General features: G+C 52.6%; 1 non-coding gene across 1 annotated transcript; it reads right to left on the bottom strand.

Annotated features, from left to right (window-relative positions):
* Nucleotides 1–15,063: 15,063 nt before the first annotated feature.
* Nucleotides 15,064–15,136, bottom strand: TRNAK-UUU (transfer RNA lysine (anticodon UUU)). The gene has a single exon. It is a non-coding gene; the product is annotated as a tRNA-Lys (tRNA).
* Between the last annotated feature and the right edge of the window lie 5,351 nt (nt 15,137–20,487).

The raw sequence follows: 20,487 nt of genomic DNA, 5'->3' as shown, positions 1-20,487 counted from the left end.
CTCCCCTCCCGCCTGTGCAGCCCCGGCAGGCCACGCGCCGCCGGAGCCAATGGGGAGCGCGCAGCAGGGAGGGGCGGGGGGCGGAGCGTCGGGGCGGGAGGTGCCGTTGTGGGGCGGGGGTGCGGCCGGCTTGAGCTGGGCCAAAGCCTTTCTGAGCGCGGAGGGGCTTCGTCAGAGCTGGGGGCGACGGCGCGGAACCGGCCCGTTTCTGCCTTGCTCCGCTTCTGCCGTCGCTGTCTCGGCAGCCTGTGCGTTTCCGGAAGGCAGGTAAGGCCTGGAGCTCCGCGAGCCCGCGAGGTGCCGGTGGGCAGAGGCCTGTGCTCTTGCCGGGCTGGGGACGGAGGGGCAGTTTTTGCCAGGAGAGGGTCCGGCTTTGCGAGGAGGCTGTGAAAGGACAGGAGTGCTGTTGGCAGAAGGCTGAGGTGTCCTGGTGCTGCTGCCGGGCTCTGGAGAGGCTCTTGGAAACGCCCGTGTGAGAGCTGGATCGTTTGCTTTGCCAGAGCCTGTGATTCCTGCTGCGGAGCTTGGCTTTGTGTTGGGAAGCGCAGTCACGGCCCCTGGTTTCTCGCCCCGGTTCTGCTGGTGCCTGCAGAGCGGGGGAGGAGGCTCTGGCGTCGGAGACGCCTTGGCCTGCTGGCTGGCAGGAAGCCCTTGTGGCAAGCCTTTCTTCTGTCCTTCTTTTGTCTCCAGAGCTCTGGTGGAGCCAGCGGAGGGCTTCTGGCTGGAAGTCAGTTAACGTGTCAGCTCTGCAGCCGCCCGCTGTGCGGGTGCTCTTGGGGATGGTGGTGGTGGTGGTGGGTGCTGCCTGTGTCTGCTTGTTTTGGAGCGGGTGGTATGGTGGTGAGCTTGTTGACTTCAGGCAGAGCCCGTGTTTTTCTTGCTGCCCAGATATGGCTAAAGTTTGGGAGAGCGTGTGTGAGTGCTACCACCAAGCGCTGCTGCTGAAGGAGGTGGGGCTCATTTCCTCATTATCCCTCCGACCTTGATGAGTGCTGGCTCCTGCTTGCATGCTGCCATTGAGCAGCCTTCTTCCTGCCTGCCTGGGAAAGCAGAAGCCAGGCCCCAGCAGGAGCCTGCAGGTGGCAGTTTTGCCCAGAGCAAGCTCTCCCTCACTGGAGAGCAGAAGCAAAGCGCAGCTGGAGAAGCAGAGTGTGGGGTTTGTCCTCTGGGGCCTTCTCTAGCTGCTCGTGGCAGGGTGGAACCACCCGCCAGAGATGGTGGCATGCTGTGGAGAGTTTCTGCCAGGTGTGGTCCCTCCTTGGAGGTTCTGAGGCTCCGGGGGTTTTTCCCTGTTTGTGCGTCAACTCTCAGCTGGTGGGAGGTGAAGGAGTGGGAGAGGGGGAGACTGGAGAGTGCAAGGCTCTCCTGCAAAGCGCCCCATCTTGCCCCTTTGGAGATCACCCTTAGTGTGCCCTGACAAGTCTAGTCTTCATTATTGTGTGTGTGAAAGCCCTGCTTTTGTTCCTTTGTTGCTCTCCTGTTTTCAGACTGTCCAGCTAGCAGGCGTGGGTAACATGTCCGTTCTGGAAAACTACTTGCGTGATGCGGATAAGAAGAGTTTCCATGTTTGGAGACGAGTGTTTCGGGTGGACAAGGTGTTTCTGCTGGAGAAGAATCTCAGCTCTGAGAAGAGCCCGTGGCGTGGTAAGAAGTGAGATTCAAAGCTGGGCTTGCCCCTGTGTCGTAGCGAGGGTCTGCTTCGTGATTAGTGAAATACAGCTGCATCTTTGGCAGAACTGCCTCCCACTGCAGAGGCAGGAGCCCAGCATGGGCGCGCGGGGCGCAGAACAACGTCCTGCTGTGCTCATGCCAAGTCCTCCTGCTGTCTTCTTGTAGTCTGCTCCCACAGTGTCCAGGCAGCTCCCCCAGGACCAAGGAGGCTGGCAAGCAGCACCCACCTCCTCCAGCCAGGTCCACGGCTGCTCTTGCTGTTCCTGAAGGCTGTTGGAGACTGTTGCAGGTACATGCCCTGGGTTGCTGTAATGACTGTGCTGTTGCAAACGGTGCCAGAGCCCCGTTGTGCACATACCGACTCTGCCAAGATCCCTTAAGCGCTCTTCCGTTGACCATTGCTCTTCCTTCCTTCAGATCTTCTTAGTGGGCTGAAGGCCTGCTCTACCTTTCCAGTGTGTCCTTGCCTCCTGTACTTGCAGGCAGCAGCCACGGACACTTCCCTGGGGCACTGTTGGCTCTAGCAGCAGGACCTGCTGCATTCTGAGGCTGTGGCAATGCGCAGGTCTTTTCCAGACCCTTGGTAGTTGAGATCATTGGTCCTCCCAGACCGCTCAGTGGTGTGTGCAGTGAAGGGAGGAGCCTGGCATAACTTCAGGCCTCCTCACCTTTCCGGAGCCAAACTCTGGCGACAGGCCGGCTGAAGAGAGAGCCCAGGAGTGAGGGTACGACCTGCAGAAAGCCGTCCCCTGGCGGCAGCTGAGACTAATCGTGTGTGCTGTGGCGTTTCTATGGCCCCGCAGGAAAGCGGCGAGCTGTGCGCGCAGTGGGACCGAAGGCAGAGCCTGGGCTCCCTGTACAGAGAGCGGCAGGAACAAGCAGAGGCCGAATGGGCTGCGTGGGAAGCCTGGTGTGCAGGGGAGGCTCCAGAGCCGGCTCAGGTACCGGCCCCATTGGACACCCTTCAGAACAACGGCCATCCTCTCCGTCACGGAGCCGAGGGCGGGAGGTCCTCTGGCCTTGGGGGCAGTGTTGCTGCTCAGTCAGTGGGACACTTTGCAACTGCAGCACGACTAATTACCACCCGTGGTCTTAGGACTCCCACCCAGCTAGTGCTGGATTACAATTGCATCTCCCTTCCCTGCCCAGCACTTAGTGTCTAGGGTGCAATTTGTTCCCTCCTTACTTCACACAGCCCCTCCAAGGCTTTTGCGCATAGACCGGTGGAGAGTCTGCTGGCTTTTCCGAGGCTGTCAGCATGAGCTTGGGACTGCAGCTCAGCCTCACTGCCATGCGTATGCATCCACACGCTCACTGTTGGAAGATACCCCCGCTGCAGTTTCCGCCAGCCCCTCCTTTCTTCCTTGGAGTCCTCATGCCTCATTTGCTGTCTTTCTGCAACCAGCTTCTCACCTCCTCCCTACCTGCCTCTCTTGCTCCACGCAGACTCCTGCCAGACAAACAGCGTACACCTCACTGCTTTTTTTCCTTCTTGGTCCCAGCTGTGCTGCAGTCAGCTCAGGATGCAGATGCTGCGGAAAGCTCTCTTCTCACCTACCTGCAAAAGGCAGGGCCTCTTTTTGTTCTTTGCCTAACAGTTGGCCCTGGAGAAAGACCTCCACCCCAGGGAAGCTTCTTGCAGCATTTGGGAGGATCCAGAGCTGACAGGAGCAGAAGTACAGCTGAGAGCAGAGCACACCTGGTAGGAGCATTTGAGGAAGGAAAGCAGTAGTTCCTGCCCCACTAATGGCTGTGTGAATCCTGCTGGGTGTTTTTCCATGAGTGCTGCAGCAGCCAAAGGCCAAGCAGCAGAGGGGTGTCCTCCTGAGGAAAAGTCATGGTGTTATGAAATCCCCCTTGCTGGGCTGCCGGGGGTTGGGGAAACAGCCAGTGGGGCAGTGAGGCCTGAAGCTGTGGGTAAAACCTGAGTCCAGAAGGGTTCGGATTGCTTGGTGTGCCCTGCCAAACCTAGCGAGGAGCTCATTGGGAGTTCCTGCCCTGCAAATGGCAATTCCCTCCTCCCCATTTCCCATGCTGTCAGTGATGTCAGCAGGAAAGCAGAGGGCCAGCTGGGAATGGCAGTGAAGCCCTGCTCCCACCCTGCCCTTGCCCTGGGGGCCTGTGGTGGAGAGGTTCCTGGCTGCCCAGCTCCTGCTGCCGGGTGCTTGCCAGAGGGCCTCTGGGAAAGGGCTCCTCTCTTCCCAGTCTGGTTTGCAGGCAGTCAGTCGCTCCTTCTTGGCAGGACTTTGGCCGTAAAGAGACTTGGGCTCCCCACCCTGCCGCCCAGCCCAGGAGAAAGGAGCACAGGGAGAGGTGGAAAAGCCTCCCCCCACCCCGCGGAAGAGAAGAAAGCAGCAGCCAAGCTGGAAGACGGTCCAGCCCCAGTAAGTGTGCGCTGAGCCCAGCCCCAGCCTGGGGCGGTCGAGTGTCCCTGACCCCCACAGGGTGTTATGGCTCCAAATCCCGGAGGCCTGGGGTTGCGTACAACACCCTTGGTGTTCTGGTGACACGGGAATGGCCTGGGTTACACCTCCCTCCTCCCAGGTGTTATGGAAATTAGGCTTGTCGGCCACCATAACAGGGCCCGACCCTAGGTTCCCGCAGAAAAGTTCAGAGCCAAATCAAAGCAAATTAAAGAATTACGTTTTAATGACACGCGTGCAGTAATTACAGCTCGAGCTGGGTGCCTCCGAAGAGGGACCCCGAGCAGAGAAATCCCTGGGCAATTATACTTTCCAATCTAAGCTCTCCACCCCTCACGCGGTAATTCAGACCAATAGTAATATTTAGGTCTGGGGTCTCCTGCTCCTTCTTGGGTCTGATCCCTGTCCCTAGGCAGGCTGTTTATCTTTACTGTTGCGGTTTCTGCTGACAGATGTGTCTTAATTCTTCGGGTCCCGCCCTTGTCTCTCAAGGCCCTGACAGAGAGGTGTTGTTCCAGCAATTAGCACTGCCCCAGCAGTGACAGTAGGTGTTATCTCCCGAGGTCCTGAGGAAGGGGATATAATCCAGACCCCGAGATAGTCCAGACCCTCCAAATTAACACTGTTTCAGCAGTGAGAGGAGGCATTGTTTCCCAGGGTCCTGGCGCCCAACGAGGCCTTATTTCAAAGCCTTGACATCCTGCCTTTTGGAGTGTGAAGCACAGGAATGCAAACTGCTTGCAACTCCCTTATCATTCCAGTCTGAACCAGCTCTCAGGCCCCTTTTCTTACTGAACTAGGTGAAAGTTCATTATTTTATCTAAGCGCAGCCCAAGGCGTCAACAGATTTAGCTACTCATGCTAAGCAAGTTTTATAAAAGTTGTGCTAAGCAGCTATCTCTCGACAGTTTCAGCTCAGTATTCTTTAACAGTCCCCCCTTTGTTTTTATGAAGCATCCCTGCTAATCCTTTAAACGGAGTTCTTGAAGCCTTTCGAGGCGTACTATCACTTTCCATAATCTTATGTATAATATGATCGTAAGTAATAGGCATAACACAGTTAAACTTAACACAACTACTACTGGGTGCGACGTGATTATAAATCCCTGTTGCAGATGGTGACCATCCGAGGAGAGTTTCCCAGCCGTGATGTTCTCCGTCCCTTTTTAGCCTTTCCAAGATGTGGTGTATCTCTTCTGCATCATGATGAACAGTGATTAGAGCTTTCTGTCCACTGTTTTGGATGCGTTCTAGCAGTCGACGCGGGTCATCATGTTGTAGTCGTTTCTTCACCAGTGTGAGATTCATTCCAATGGGGGTAGGTAGTAAGTTTTGAATTAATGTATAATTAGATTGTAACAACTGATAAGATGTAATAGGAGCTGAATAATTAAAATCACATCCCATGATTCTGGTAAAGTTACAAATACAAGTATTTGAATGGTTACTTGTATCTACAACAATGACATCTATGAATATAAGATTACAAAGTGTTCTTACACATACACATCCTTTCTTAACGTATACAAGTACAGTTCAACTTTAACAGCAAAGTAAGAACATAGTATGACAGTATATGGCCTGTTCCATTTAGGTTTTAACTTGGATTTTTGTGAAAATACTTTAACTAAAACTTCATCCCCAGGCTGTATATCAGGCACTTGTATGTCAGGTGGTGATCATTGGATATGTCATCATTGGATGGTCAGGTGGATATCATTGAGCATTTATTTATTTATTTATTTATTTATTTTAAAGATTTTCAAACCTTTTTTGCATACTTGGAACATACTGGGTTAGTCGTTCATCTCCGTCTAACAGGCTGGTCTTAGCTAGAATATTAAGTCCCTAGTATAGCTAAATGTCTCCCGAAGAGAATTTCTGCTGGTGTTAGTCCTATGGGTTGCCGTGGGGCATTTCAAACATCCCATAGAGCTAAGTTTAATGCCTCTGGCCATTTTAGGCTAGCACGTGCGCATATTCTTGCTATTTTTTCTTTTAATGTTCTCTTCATTCTTTCTACTTGTCCCGAAGATTGTGGGTGATAAGGGGTACATAGGTTTCTTTTTATTCCTAATGATTTATATAATTGAGTGATTATGCTTGCTGTAAAATGGACACCCTTGTCTGAATCAGTGGCTTCTGGGACTCTATATCTAGGTATGAGTTCTTTCAGTAAGGCTTTTACTACTCCCCCTGCGTCAGTCTTTCTTGTTGGGAAAGCTTCTGCCCAGCCTGATAACTGATCTGCTATCATTAACAAGTGTTTGTGCCCATTGGCGGATGGCATAGCCACATAATCTATTTGTAGCTTTTGGAAAGGGAAGTAGGCCCATGGTTGTCCCCCTAACTCTAAGCTTGGTTTGCTACTTGAAAACTTCTGGCAGGTCAGGCAGCTATTTGTTATTCTTTTAGCAGCCGCATAAATTCCTGGAGTGGCCCATAGTTTCTGTACCTGGTTAGCTATTGCCTCGGCTCCGCCGTGAGCTTTATCGTGAAACCACCTAGCTATAGTAATTAAATATTTTTTGGTAGAATTGGTTTTCTTCCAATTGTCCATATTCCATCATCATTTTGTTTTGCTTCCCACTATTCCCATTGTTTTTTGTTTTTTGTTTTTTTTTCCTCCCACTGAGCAGTCCTTTTCATACATGGTTTTGGGGTCTATTAAATTTGGTCACTCACTTTAGTTCATCCTTGGAACTGCCCCCATACACTCTGTCAGAGGTTGTTGGGCTGCAGCCTTCGCAGCGGCGTCAGCTAACGCATTTCCTCTACTAATTTCTGTAGTGTCCTTAGTATGGGCTGGGCAGTGTATTACAGCAATTTCTTTGGGGCAGTTGGACTGCTTCCAGCAAATTACGTATTTCTTCTCCATTAGCTATTTTCTTTCCTGATGACGTAAAAAATCCTTGTTCTTTCCATAACATCCCTGTTACATCAAATACTCCAAATGCATATTTAGAATCGGTATAGATATTTACCCGCAGGTTCTTACTGATTTTTTGCTGCTTGGGTCAATGCTATTAATTCTGCTCCTTGAGCACTTACAGACGGAGACAAAGGATTAGTGACAGGATAACCTGAGTGACGCCTTCCGTCCAAATAGGATGATCCATCTGTAAACGGAACTAAGTCCGGGTTCTCCAAAGGTTCCTCTTTAAGGTCCTCCTGGGGCTTGCTCGAGCTGACAACCACCTGTTCACAGGAATGATGCGGCTCTGCATCCTCCAGTAGAGGCAGTAGTGTTGCTGGATTTAAGATATTGCATCTCTTTAAGGTCACATTACCTGCATGCAGTATTATCAGTTCATAGCAGTGAGCTCTCTGTGGGGATAGTGCTTGAGTCGCGTATTGCTTCATTAACAGTTCTACTTCACATGGCACATACACAGTCAATGAGTGACCCAAAACTACAGGTCATGTTTTTTAATAGGAGCTGCCGTAGCTGCTATTGCTCTGATGCATCCTGGAGTGCCTTTAGCCACCACGTCCAGCTGTGTGGAGTAAATAGGCCACTGGTCTACAGTGAGGACCTAGTTTTTGGGTGAGTACCCCACTTGCTACTCCCTGTCGTTCATGGACAAATAATTCAAATGGTTTGCTATAATCTGGTAACCCTAGAGCAGGGGCTGAAACCAACGCCTTTTTTACAGATGTAAAAGCTTTTTCCCTTTCTGGACCCCAGGCCAAAGGCTCTATCTCCTCTTTTTCTTTTTTTTTCTTTTTCTTTTTTTTTTTTTTTTTTTTTTTACTGCACTAAAGGCTTAGTAAGTTCTCCTAACCCAGGAATCCATGGTCAGCAAAATCCTACAGTTCCTAAAAATCCCCTAAGTTGCTTTTTTGTTACAGGACAGGGCATATTAAGAATTGTCTTTACTCATTCTGGATCAATTAACCTGTGTCCTTCCTTTAAAATCAAACCCAAATATTTCACCTCTCGTTGACACAGCTGAAGTTTAGACAGAGATGCTCGATGCCCTTTTTCTGCAAGAGCATTACATAGAGAAATAGTGTCTTTTAAATCTGCTGCATAATCTTTACTTGCTAATAGCAAATCATCCACCTATTGTATTAACACTGAATGTCTCGATATCTGAGAGATCATTTTTGAGTATACGCGAAAAAAATCGTTGGCGACCCAGTAAATCCCTGTGGCAGCCTCGTCCAAGTTAATTGTCGTCCCTTCCCAGTGAAAGCAAAGAGATCTTGGCTGTCCTCAGCTATCGGTATACTAAAAAAGGCTGCCGTTAGATCAGTCATGGTGAAATAAGTTGCCCAATGAGGTATCTGTAATAATACGGTTGATGGGTCGGGAACTACTGGGTGTGGAGCAATTACGTGTTGGTTTATAGCCCTTAAGTCTTGTACAAACCGATACTCTGGATTGCCATCAGAATCTTGCCTGTTCTTTTTAACCAGCAGAATTGGGGTGTTGTACGGGAATTCACAGACTCTAAGGATACCCAGTTTCAAATAGTGATTGATCTGGTTTTGGATACTCTTCTCTGCTTCCTTTGGGATAGGGTATTGCTTAACTGCAGGAGGCAATCCCCTCTTTGTTTTTGTCGAGACTGGACTAGCTGATTTCAGTAGTCCAACATCCATTCCTGAAGAGCTCCATAACTTTTTAGGAACTGATTCTAAACTTGTTGGAACTTGCAGATTAGTCGACTCTGGTTCTGGTGTCTTAGCCAGAACACATGAGCCCATAATTATTAATTTTATCCCTTCCAGCTGTAAACAGATCTGAGTATCCAAGGCTTGCAGGAGATCTCTCCCTAAGAGGCAAGAGGGCGAGTCTGTGGAAATTATAAAACGTCCCCACGCTCTTTTACCTCCAAAAGTGAGCAATAAGGGATTAGATAACATTCGTTCGCCTTTTCCCATTACTTACATCTTTACCTGCGGGGTGGTCGGGAATTTGTTATATAGGGATTATCAGACCTTTGTTTTTCCTTTTACCAGAAACAGGCGGACCTCAGTTAGGCGTAAAGGTATATGACAACCTCAGAGACAGAAGGGTTGCCCGTAAGACGCAATCCATTAAGGTAGATTTGGGTGGGACGCAAAAATGGGGGAATAATGAGTGGCCTCCTGAACAAATAATTCAACATTACGGGCCTGCAACCTGGAACCCCAATGAACCAGTATCGGGGGTGAGAGAACCAATTTATAACCTAAATCGAATAATCAGACTACAAGCGGCTTTGGAAATTATTACCAACAAAACCGCAGATGCAATAGATCTTTTAACTTGGCAGTCCCAACAGATGCGCACGGCAATCCTTCAGCACCGCATGGTTTTAGATTATCTGTTAGCTGAAGAGGGAGGGGTGTGTGGAAAATTGAATATTTCCAACTGTTGTTTAGAGATAGATGATGTAGGCGAAGTAGTTCTCCAGTTAACCAAAGATATCAGAAAAATAGCCCATGTCCCCGTCCAAACCTGGAACGGCTGGAGTGGCGATTTGTGGTCCTGGTTACCGGGGGCACTGTGGGTGAAACAGTTAATATTCTATTTGTTATGTGTGGTTCTTACCCTGTATAATTCCTTGCTTTGTTCAATTAATCCGACATGTTGTGTCAAATATGCAATTTGTTCCTACCACCTCACCCGATGGCATAAAGAAAATCCGTGCCATCCATCAGCCACAGCCAAACACAGTACCCATCATTTAAACCCATTCCCAGTTTATCCTGAAGGAGGAAATTGCATATTAACATCCACAACGCGTTTGCCAGCTGTTTTATACCTGTTGTAACAATCACTTACCTTGTTAACTCAGTTTTGAAGTTTGTTCTGTGAAGTTAAATGTTGTTAAAGTTGTTAAAGAATAAGCTTGCATTGAGCAAGACCTCTGTTTAATCACTGTTAAGCACCTCCTTTTTTTTTCCTTTTTTTTCCCCCTTTTATTCTTCCCGCGACTTGTTAAAAAATTGTTCATAACTACCGTGAGCGCTTCTACCTTTTCTATACTTCCTTCTGATCTCTCTCTCTCTATCTCCTATCACCACCGTGGATGAAGGCTATGAAGACTTCAGGAAGGAGACGTACCAATCAATGTTTAAGTCACGGGGTGGTGTGGCGGACAGATGAGTGAACTTTTGCCTTAAATATTTCTTGGTACATAAGGTGCAAGCAAACCATAACCCCGAACAAGCCCTCTGTTCCCAGCGGGAACAGGACTGAGCTGCTGCAACCCCCAAAATGGTCTCCCTGCAACCATTCAGGACACACCAAGCCTGCGCTGAACCAGACCACGATCGGGCAGAGACTTTGGGACCTGGACTGTAAATTACTGCTGCTTAGCACAACTTCTGTAAAGCTTGCTTAGCATGAGTAGCTAAATTTGCTGAAGCCTTAGGCCGCACTCCCTAGTTCAGTGAGAAAGGGCCCCAGAGCTGGTGCAGGCGGGAAAGACAAGGGGGTTACCAACATTTTGCATTCCCATGCTTCACACTCTGGGAGGAAGGATGTCAAGGCTTTGAAGTGAGGCCTGCTTGGGCACCGGGACCCTGGGGAGCAGGGCCTCCTCTCGCTGTGGAAACAATGCTGATGGGGGGGGGTCTGGGCTATCTTGGGGTCCAGATCATATTCCCTTTGTCTGGACCTTGGGAAATAACACCTACCGTCACTGCTGGGGAAGTAATAAATTGTCAGGGCTTTGAGAGATAAGGGCAAGACCCGAAGAATGAAAACACATCTGTCAGCAGAAACCACAACGGTAAACAACCTACCTAGGGACCCAATAAGGAGCAGGAGACCCCAGACCTAAATATTACTATTGGTCCAAACTACTGCGTGAGGGGCGGAGAGCTTAGATTGGAAAGTATAATTGCCCAGGGATTTCTTTGTTCGGGGTCCCTCTTCGGAGGCACCCAGCCTGAGCTGTAATTCGAACGGAGTCGGCAGAACATCATCGGACTCGGAGTGGTGGTAGCTAGCTTCTTCTCTCCTTTTCCAACTTTATCTTTCCCCTTACCCTTGTTCCCCTCTTCCCTTCGTCTCCCCTTCGCCTTTCCCCACCTTTTCTCCCCACTTTGTGGAAAATAAAGTTAAAAGGTTGTACGATATGTGACTGGTTTTAGCGTCTTAATCTCGTCCTTGGGATCGTAACGAAACCCCCCCGATATTGGATCGGGACAGTGTCTTAGCCAGAACACATGAGCCCATAATTATTAATTTTATCCCTTCCAGCTGTAAACAGATCTGAGTATCCAAGGCTTGCAGGAGATCTCTCCCTAAGAGGCAAGAGGGCGAGTCTGTGGAAATTATAAAACGTCCCAACACTGTTTTACCTCCAAAAGTGAGCAATAAGGGCTTAGATAACATTCGTTCAGCTTTTCCCATTACTCCTCGCATCACTATTTTATCTGATGACTTGCATCCTTTAGGCTCAAAATTTAAAAGGGAAAGGGTGGCTCCAGTATCTACTAGAAAGGGAACTTCTAAACCTTCTATATTTGCCATTACCTGCCCCTCAAATCCAAATTTATATCCCATAAATTTACCCCAATTTCCACAGTATTTTCTGAGTCTCCTATCTCCTGTCATTGTGGACTGACTGGGAATTGCCTGGTCTCATTCTCAGTGTTTGATTGTCTCATGCCAGTCCCTGTATTCCTAAATACTTGGGGCCTCACTGGGCATTCCTGCTTCCAGTGCCTTTGTTCCCCGCAATAATGACACACATCATTAACTCTTAATTGTACAGCACGTTCACTTTGATTCCATCTATCTCCCCTGGTTCTGCCGCGCCGCCTCCCCTTGCCAGCCTGGCACATGCTCTTTAAAATACTTTTGTGTATCAGGGGCTGCTTGATCTATAAAAACACTAATTGCGAGAGCATCATTGAAGTTTTGTGGGGTCATTCCTCCATATTTTAGCAGGGCTTACCGCAGAAGTCCCCAAAGGTCATGGGGGTGTTCTTCTAATCACTGTCTGCATTCTCGCACTTTAGTCCAATTTACTCCTAATTCTCTGCATGCTCTAATTGCTTCTACTAAATTTCAAAGTCCTGTTTGACACACAGCTCTATCTCCTGCATTATTACAATCCCAATTTGGATCATTTGCTAGCCAGAGGTTTCTATTTCCCCTGGCTTGCTGTGCTACTTCCGCATCTTTGTTAATTATCTTAACCCATTCATTTGGTCAAAATAATTCCCTCAAAAGAATTTGGGTATCACTCCAGAGTGGGCTGTGCCCGGTGCATATATTAGAAAATAACTGGACACATCGTTCTGCATCTTTTCTTAATCTCTGCATTTTACCCCCCCATAGGGCGAGATCGCCAGGGTCCTGGGGTTGATTAGTAAATACCCGCAGCACAGGAGGAGGGGGACTGGCCCCTCCCTTTCCCCTGGCTGTAAAGCGGCAGGGTTAGTCAGCACGTTGGGGATCACAGGATAGAGTCCGGCAGCCGGTGGAGTAGAGGGAGAAGTAATGACAGAGAGATCATCAGGCATATCAGGTGGAGCAGAAACTTTTGGAGCACAGTCCGGGGTACCAGCATCTGCTAACACGAGTGTTACCTTCGGCAGGTTTCTTTCCTCCCTGCCTCCTGGCTCAAATGCTCCCGCGCCCATGCCCAGTTCTCCCAAACATACCAGTAATCCACTCGACTTGGAAACCTGTCTCCCAGACGATTTTACAAGATAGTTAGTTCCTGCTGATCAAAAGTCCCTTGTGGTGGCCACCGTTCCGCTGGGTTTCCCTCCTTTGTCAGGAATGGGCAATCCTCCTGACACAGTTGGACCAACTGTTTTGTGGGGTTTTTTTAATTTTTGGTACCATCAATCTTACTCCAGTTTTCCAAAATTTCAGCTAAGGGCATCCCCTTTTCTGTGCCAAAATTATTCCCCATATTGAGTTCCTGAGAAGTGCGTCTTAAGCAAATCAGGCAGCGCACTTCCTTACCAGTAACACCAGCCCCTGCGGCTGGTGGGATCACACAGTCTCTTTCTCTCGCTCTCTGGGAACCGCACTCCCACCCCCCGAGTCTTTAACTGCTAGGACTGCTGTCCCTTCGCAGCGGGCGGCTTCCTCAGCCGACGGGCGCCCCGGTCGGTTCCCAGGCTATACGCACTCGCACACACAGCGCTGTTCACGCTCACACCAGTCACAGTGACTCTAGACTTCTGTCTTGCAGTCTTGCAGTGCGCCTTATGCTGCTCAGGCTGCGCAGCCCTTCTCCAGCCGGACCGAGCTGGGACTTCAAACCCACTCAAACCCTGGGGATGGGACTCACACCCGTCCCCCTGGTACGCCTTACGGTGATCAGCCCGCGTACCCCTTACAGTGCACTGTTCCCAGACCAGAATTTAGAATTTAGGCGGGAGTTTAAGACTCACCTTCTCGGTGCCTCTCGGTGCCAAAGATCCCAGGTGAACTCACCCGATGGCGCCAGATGATCGTTTGGAGACGAGAGGCCGCGACAGTGGTCGCCTAGGGTCCCACCTGTGTCGCCAAACTGATACGGAAATTAGGCTTGTCGGCCACCACAACATGGCCTGACCCTAGGTTCCCACTGAAAAGTTCAGACATCGGCCAGCTCCCTCAGCACTCGTGGGTGTATCCCGTCAGGGCCTGTGGACTTGTGGGTGTCCAGTTTGCTTAAGGGATCCTTAACCCAATCCTCCTCCACCAAGGGAAAGTCTTCCTTTCTGCAGACTTTTCCCCTGGTCTCCAGGGCCTGGGATTCCTGAGGGCCAGTCGTACCAGTAAAGGCTGAGGCAAAGAAGGCATTCAGCATCTCTGCCTTTTTGGTATGCTTTGCCAGCAGGGCCCCTGCCCCATTCAGCAGCAGGTCCACATTTGCCCGTGCCTTCTTTTTGTTACTGAGGTGTTCAGAGAAGCCCTTCTTGTTGTCCTTGACACCTCTTGCCAGTTTAAAGTCCCGATGGGCCTTGGCCTTCCTAGCCCCATCCCAGCATTGGATTGCTGGTGCCTTGCTGTGTCGTCCCTCCAGCAGGTATTGGGGTGGTTCAAACCCCCCTGAGGACTAAGGCCTGTGACTGTGAGGCTGCTTCCAGCTGTCTGTAGAAGGCCTCATTTCCTTCTCCTCCCTGCTCAGGTGGCCTGTAGCAAACACCCGCAGCAGTGTCACCCATGTTAGTCTGCCCTTTAATCCCCAGTCGCCAGCTCTGTCCCAGCCCGGAGGGAAAGGCTGTGCCCCTTCCACGGCCCAGTGTCCATGGAGCTACATGGAGAGAGGCGGTAGAGCAGGAGGCCAGTTTTGGGGAGTGGGTACCAGGGCAGCATCCTGCCTGGCTCTGGCTCTGGCTCTGGCTCTTGCTGCGTGGGCATCCTCCCCACACTGTCTGCATGGGCTCTGGTGCACGGGAGGGCTGGGATGCATCCCCCGGGGAAGGCGCTCACCTTGCCTGCACATGGGGAGAGAAGCCCCACGTCAGTAGTTTGTGACTTACTGCTTTTGTTAGGCTCTTGTCCTGCAAGATGTATTTTTGCTGCTCCTTCCTCATCTTCTCAAGGCCTTCCTGTGGGTAAATCAAGCCCAACCGTCTCCTGAGGGAGGATTTCATCTTAGAAACCGGTGAGGCACTTGTCCCTGTTGGCAACAGTGCGAGTGACTGCTCTGTCGCAATGGCTGCAGCCCTGAAGGACACGGAAGTCTAGGAGTGCTTGGAGGTGAGCAAAAGAGTAAATCTCTCAGGCCCTGCCTAGGAGAGTTCCCAGCTGGAGTCTAGGCAGTGAGCAGCAGGCTGCCTAGGAGAGACAGAGTGCAATGTGGGAAGAAAGGCAGATCTGTGTCAGAGCTGCCTCTGCTGGTTTCATCCTTGAGGTGCTTGAGGAAGGAGAGAGAGAGCTTGCGTCTTTTGTGGGAGACAGGAGTTGGATGCCAAGAGTTTATTTATGGCTCTAAGGATGCCCTTGGGGTTCCTCAGTTTTGGCAGTGCCACTTGTTGTGCAAAGGGGAAAGCAGTGAGTAAATAGGAAGGCTGTCGCCTGAACAGGGGCTTGAACCCTGGACCCTCAGATTAAAAGTCTGATGCTCTCCCAACTGAGCTATCCAGGCTTGCTGAGAAGAAAAAGACACCCAGCTCCGGAGCCCAGCCCTAATTGGCAGAGCAGGGGCTTTCTGAGCAGGTCTACAGAGAGAGAGAGAAGAAAACCCTAGACCAGCAATGAATACCTTGCAGGGCTGACTGGGTTAACATTTCCCGTTCACATTTTTGTTCCGAAGAAGGTACTTGCTGCCAGGCTGCACGTCAGACCTGCAGTCTCAGGAGGAGTTCACTCCCACTCAGCAGTGCAGGACGCAGGTGGGAATGCTGTGGCTCTTCCAAGGTGAAACCCTGGGCTGGTCAGCTGTTAACAAACCCCTAGCCCCGATGCCAGCACTTGGAGGGCTCTCTTGCCCCTTTCCTCTGCTCCCATGCAAGGTCCTGGCAGAGCGGGTGCCTCCTGAGCCCCTCCTGGTGGCTGGAGTGATGGTGCTGCGGCCCCCCAGCACCGGGTGTCCATACTGCAGCGCCTTTTCCGTGAGGCAGGCAGCACGAGAGCAGTCCCTCCTCCACACACAGCTGGCCCAGGAGAGGCATATCCCAGGCCTCTGCACAGGCCTGAGCATCCCCACCCGGGGCGGCACCACGGCAGAGGCGCTGGCACCTCTGTGTGAGCCCTCTGCTGCTGCTCGGACCCTGCAGGGAGCAGGAAAAAAGCACAAGCTTCATGGCCAGTGCTGGGGAGCTTTGTGTCTCTGCCCTGGGGCAGGGACCCTGGGCCCAGAGCCTGCCGCTGTGGAGAGGGGAGGGTGGGTAGATGGGCTGGTGCAGGCAGGGCCAGGGTGGGCTTTGGCAGGACACGGCTGCCTCAGGAACAGCACCTCTCCGTTTTGGAGAGGATGGCTCTGAATGTTTTGAATTCACATCTCTAGGGAGCTGGCAGGATGCTACCCAGAAGGCAAAATACAAGCATCCCATTGAATGGGGGTGGGGGTGTAGCAGCAGCATGCAGTCTTTCTGGGCGTTGGTCTGAGAGGCTTGCTCTGCTACCAAACTCCTGGTGCCTTTTAGTACAGCTGGCTCAATCACCTGTAAGTTTGCCTGGATACTTGCTGACAATTTGGTGGCGCTCTAAGTAGGGTTGCTTGTGGAAGTGTGTTGAAGTCCTGCTGTGGAAGGATCGGTATTTATTGTAATGCTGCCTTTTAGGAGTCTGTTCCTGGTCGGAGGCAGTGAAAAAGTGCCCCGGCAAAGGAAAAGGCTGCAATCAGAATCTCACAATCCCAGCAAGTGAGTCAGCAGCCGGAGGAACTTTTCCCAGCCAGAGCCGCTGTCTCCTAAGGTCACAAAGGCAATCCCAGACTTCTATGGAAAACCTGCCTGTGCTTGTTGTTGTGCTCTGGCATCACAAGGCCCTCAAGGGTAAAACCAGCAGAAGCAGCTCAGACACAGATCTGCCTTTCTCCCTAGATTGCACAGTGTCTCCCCTAGGCAGCCTGCTGCTCACTGCCTAGACTCCAGCTGGGAACTCTCCTAGGCAGAGCCTGAGAGAGTTACTCCTTTGCACAGCTCCGAGCACAAGAGTCTTCTCGTCTTTGGTGTCCTTCAGGGCTGCAGCCATTGTGACAGAGCAGTCAGTTGCACTATTGCAAACAGGGAGAAGTGCCTCACCAGTTTCTAAGATGAAATTTTCCCTCGGGAGAGGATTGGCTCCTGGACCGCCAGGAGCAGATTTCCTCCAGGAGAGGAAAGATCTCCCCTCAGTAGAGAAGGATCAGCTTGGAGAACATTGCCAAAACCAGCTGGGCACACAGCAGTCCTTGGGTCCTGATGGGATGCTGGCAGGGTTTCTCTCTTTTACTGTACTGGCTCCACTACTCTTTAATATCTTCATTAATGACCTGGATGATGGGACCGAGGGCACCTTCAGCAAGCCTGCAGACAATACGAAACAGTCGTGATAGGCTGGAGAAATGGGCCAAGAGGAGTCTCCTGCGGTTCAGCAGAGGGAAACGCCAAGTCCTACGCCTGGCGAGGCATAACCCCATGCTGCGGGAGCTGGGAGCGTAGAGCCTGGAGGAGAGAAGGCTCAAGGGGCCTCTTGTCTTACGTGGTGGAGGGCAGAAAAGAAGACAGAACCCGACTCTTCTCTGTCTGGTCGGTGCCCAGTGACAGGATGAGAAGCACTGGCTCCAAATACGCCTTGGCTCCAACTCCTACCGCCACTGCCCACCTCAACCTGAGCCGCCTAGCCCTGTTGCCCTCCCACCAGCAGATGATGCCAGAAGTTGGGGATCCTGCCTGCCTGCTCTGAACTCCAGTCCCTTTTGCCCTCTCTCTGCTTGAGCAAGCTGGGTTACGGGACCTCCCCTCTGTGGAGTTGGGGGCTCTGCGGGAGCACCCACACTCTGCCCTCCTCTTGTCATCCAAGGGAAGCCTAAGGCTCCCCTGGCTTTGTCTCCCACAGAATGCTTCTGCTCCCCTCTGTGTCAGCCCAGGCAGCCTCCTGAGAGACAACAAGGCCACAGGCACGTGGACGAGCACCTGGCCAAAGCCTGGCCTTAGCTAGAAAGCTCTCAGGAAGGTCCTGGCAACAGTCAAAGAGAGCAGAAGCCCGCAGCTCCCACCCCAAAACCAGACCCCACAGAACGGCGGAGCAGGAAGCAGGCCATTCTCCGAACACAGGTCAATCAGCACAGCCCCTCGCAGAGCATCCTTTATTTAGCTGCTGACTTCATGGCCCTGCAGCACACCCCTTGCACGAGCCTGTGGGAGATTGTGCGGCTCCGCAAGCCTCCCCTTGCTGGCACAGCGTGGTTCCCTGCTGCTGGGAAGACAGCGGCCCTCTCAGGGCAGGCAGTGCAGTGGGGCTGTAGCATGCAGGCAGCTCCTGCACAGCTAGCCCCGGGGTGTTCCCCTTGACTCCCTCTGCCAGCGGCTGGGCATCAGTGCCCTCAGCAGCGGTCTTCAGGGCCGGCTGTAGGGATGTGCAGGCCGGTGCAGGAACCTGGAGCGGCCTGCCCTCCTGTCTCGCCCGGACAGCACCGAGCTGCTGCTCCCAGCATCCGGGGAGCCCTGGGAGGATGCCAGCACTGCCTGGCTGGTGCTGGGGCAGCCTGGTGCCGACGGCACGCTGGATGCTGTAAGGGGAGGCAGAAAGGTCAGCACATCCACCACACACCCACTGGACTGGAGAGATCGGAGCTGTGCCCCGCAACCCTCCCGGGTGACTCTGCCACCCCCACCCTGACCACCCCCTGCCAGGGCCTGCCTGGCACCTGCCTCTAGCCCTGGCACCCAGGTCCTCGGCCCCTTACCAGTGCTCTGGCCAGCACAGCCGTCACACTCCCACAGGCCCGTGGCATCCCCCACGGAGGAGCATCGGCGGTGTGTCCCGCTGGCAGCGCACGAGGAGCACAGCAGCAGTTGCCATGGGCTGGGGAAGCAGAGAGGCTGCTGAGCAGGGAGGCCCCAGCAGGGAGTGATGCCAGGGAGCCCCCCAAGGACAAAGTGGCCAGAGAGCGGCAGTGCCCACAGAGCTTCCTGGCCTGGCCCCACCTGGCTGCCAAGAGTCCTTGCTCCCCAGGTCCTGGCTGAGACAAATGAACCTCGGCAGAACCCAGGACCCTGGGGTCCTTCCACCTTCTTGCAAGCCCTTCAGACATCTGGCCAAGCCACTGCTAAGGCATCTGCCTCCTCTGAGGAGGCTGGGAAACTGCTGCTGCAGAGGCTTACCCCTCCTCTTCTGACTGCTCCCTGCCTCCCCGGTAAAGGCACTGGCTGGCATCACAGTGGCTGTATGTTTCATATAGGTCTTCCAAGTTCTGCTCCTCCTCCTCCTCCCAAGCCGGTCTTCTGTGGGAGAAGGAAGGAAAGGACATGAGACTCCCTCACCCCTTGCATCGGTCAGATCCTGACTGCAGGCCCCTGGTCTTCTGGAGCCCTTTGTTTGCATCACCTCAGTGAAGCAGGGGACTAGGCCAGCAGGACACGTGGGGGCCAGGCCTCTTTGGGAGTCCCACCCAAGCCTTGCTGGGCCCTCTTCAGGACTGACGTTCCCCCTCTGCAAAATGGGACTGATGCCACTGACCTCTGCTCTCAACTGCCTGAGATGCTTGCAGGCAGAAACCAAGAGGGAAGAGCCCTAACGGGAGTTCAGTGGGAGCCCTCCTTGCCCCAGAAGAGCTTTGAGGGAGAGAAGCTGACCCCAGGAGAAAAAAAGCCCAGAAAGCAGCTGGACAATCTCACGGAACAACAAATCCCTCCACAGCTCATAACCACCAATGCCCTAATTCTTCCTCAGCAAGCCCCTTTCCTGTGGGAGGAACAGAGTACAGGACATCCCTGTAGGCAGAGCTGTATCATCCTCTCCTGCAGGCAGCTGCTCTTGCTGGAGGTACAGCCTGTGTGGAGGGACTGTGGGCTGGGCGGGAACAGCTCCCTGGCCATTCTCATCTCTTCTACGCATGGCGAGAGGGAGGAAGAGAACCAACCTGTCAGGTATGCGGATACCCAGGCGCCACATCTCAGGCAGAAACTTCTCACGGTCCTTGCACAAGGGACACGCAAAGTGCTTCAAAGCAGAACGGAGAGCATGTCCCTGCAGGAGAACGACTACCAGTGTGAGCGGGACACTGCTGCTGGGCACCTCTGGTGCTTCAGAGGTGGGAGAGGGGAGGGTCTCCTACCTGGATGCAGCCTCGGTGGAACCAGGCGTGCTTGCAGAAGGGACACACCATGGTGCTGTAGGAGGTCCTGTCCTCCACGGGCTCCATGCAGATGATGCACACGGTGTCCCCGTCTTGGTGCGTCTCCACTGTCTGCTGTGGGCGATGCTCCCAGCACAATGACCTGAGCGAAGACAAAGAGGGGAGCCTGGAGGAGCTGCAGGAGTCCTTCCTTGTCTCTGGATGAGGCTTCCCATGGCTGTAGAGGCCATCACCACTGCAGTGCTCTGTGCACATGTCCCTTTTCACATCCCTTTCCTCCCAGCGTGTTCCCCACCCAAAAGGGCTCCGCATGTCCTGGCTGAGGCCTGGGCTCCACACTTGCTTGAAGGGCCCTGGGGCACTTATGGGGGCTTTGCCTGCAGGGTGGAGGCCTTGGCAAAGACACACGTTTGCCAGCCTTCAGCCCTTAGGAATCCATCCTGGCCCCCCAGGGGGCTGAGACCAATGGATTGCTAGGGCATCGCTGACGGCACACCCTCCTGCTCAGCTCCAGCACCACAGGGAAGGGGGAAAAACGGTACATGAGCCCTCCATGTCCTGGATCAGGCCCCAGGGGACATTTGCAGGGGTCACTGCAGGGCAGAGCAGGCAGGTTGCCCAAACGCTTGGCCAGTGAGGGCAGCGGGGAGCAGGAGGGGATTTTAGGCACGGGAGGCTCCAGCCCGAGAAATGGCAGCCCTTACCTGAACTCC

The sequence above is a fragment of the Dromaius novaehollandiae genome, chromosome 8 (assembly GCF_036370855.1).
Source record: "Dromaius novaehollandiae isolate bDroNov1 chromosome 8, bDroNov1.hap1, whole genome shotgun sequence".
Classification (NCBI taxonomy): Eukaryota; Metazoa; Chordata; class Aves; order Casuariiformes; family Dromaiidae; genus Dromaius; species Dromaius novaehollandiae.
The sequence above is the reverse complement of the archived record's forward strand: the minus strand, read 5'-3'. Positions and strand labels throughout refer to the sequence as shown.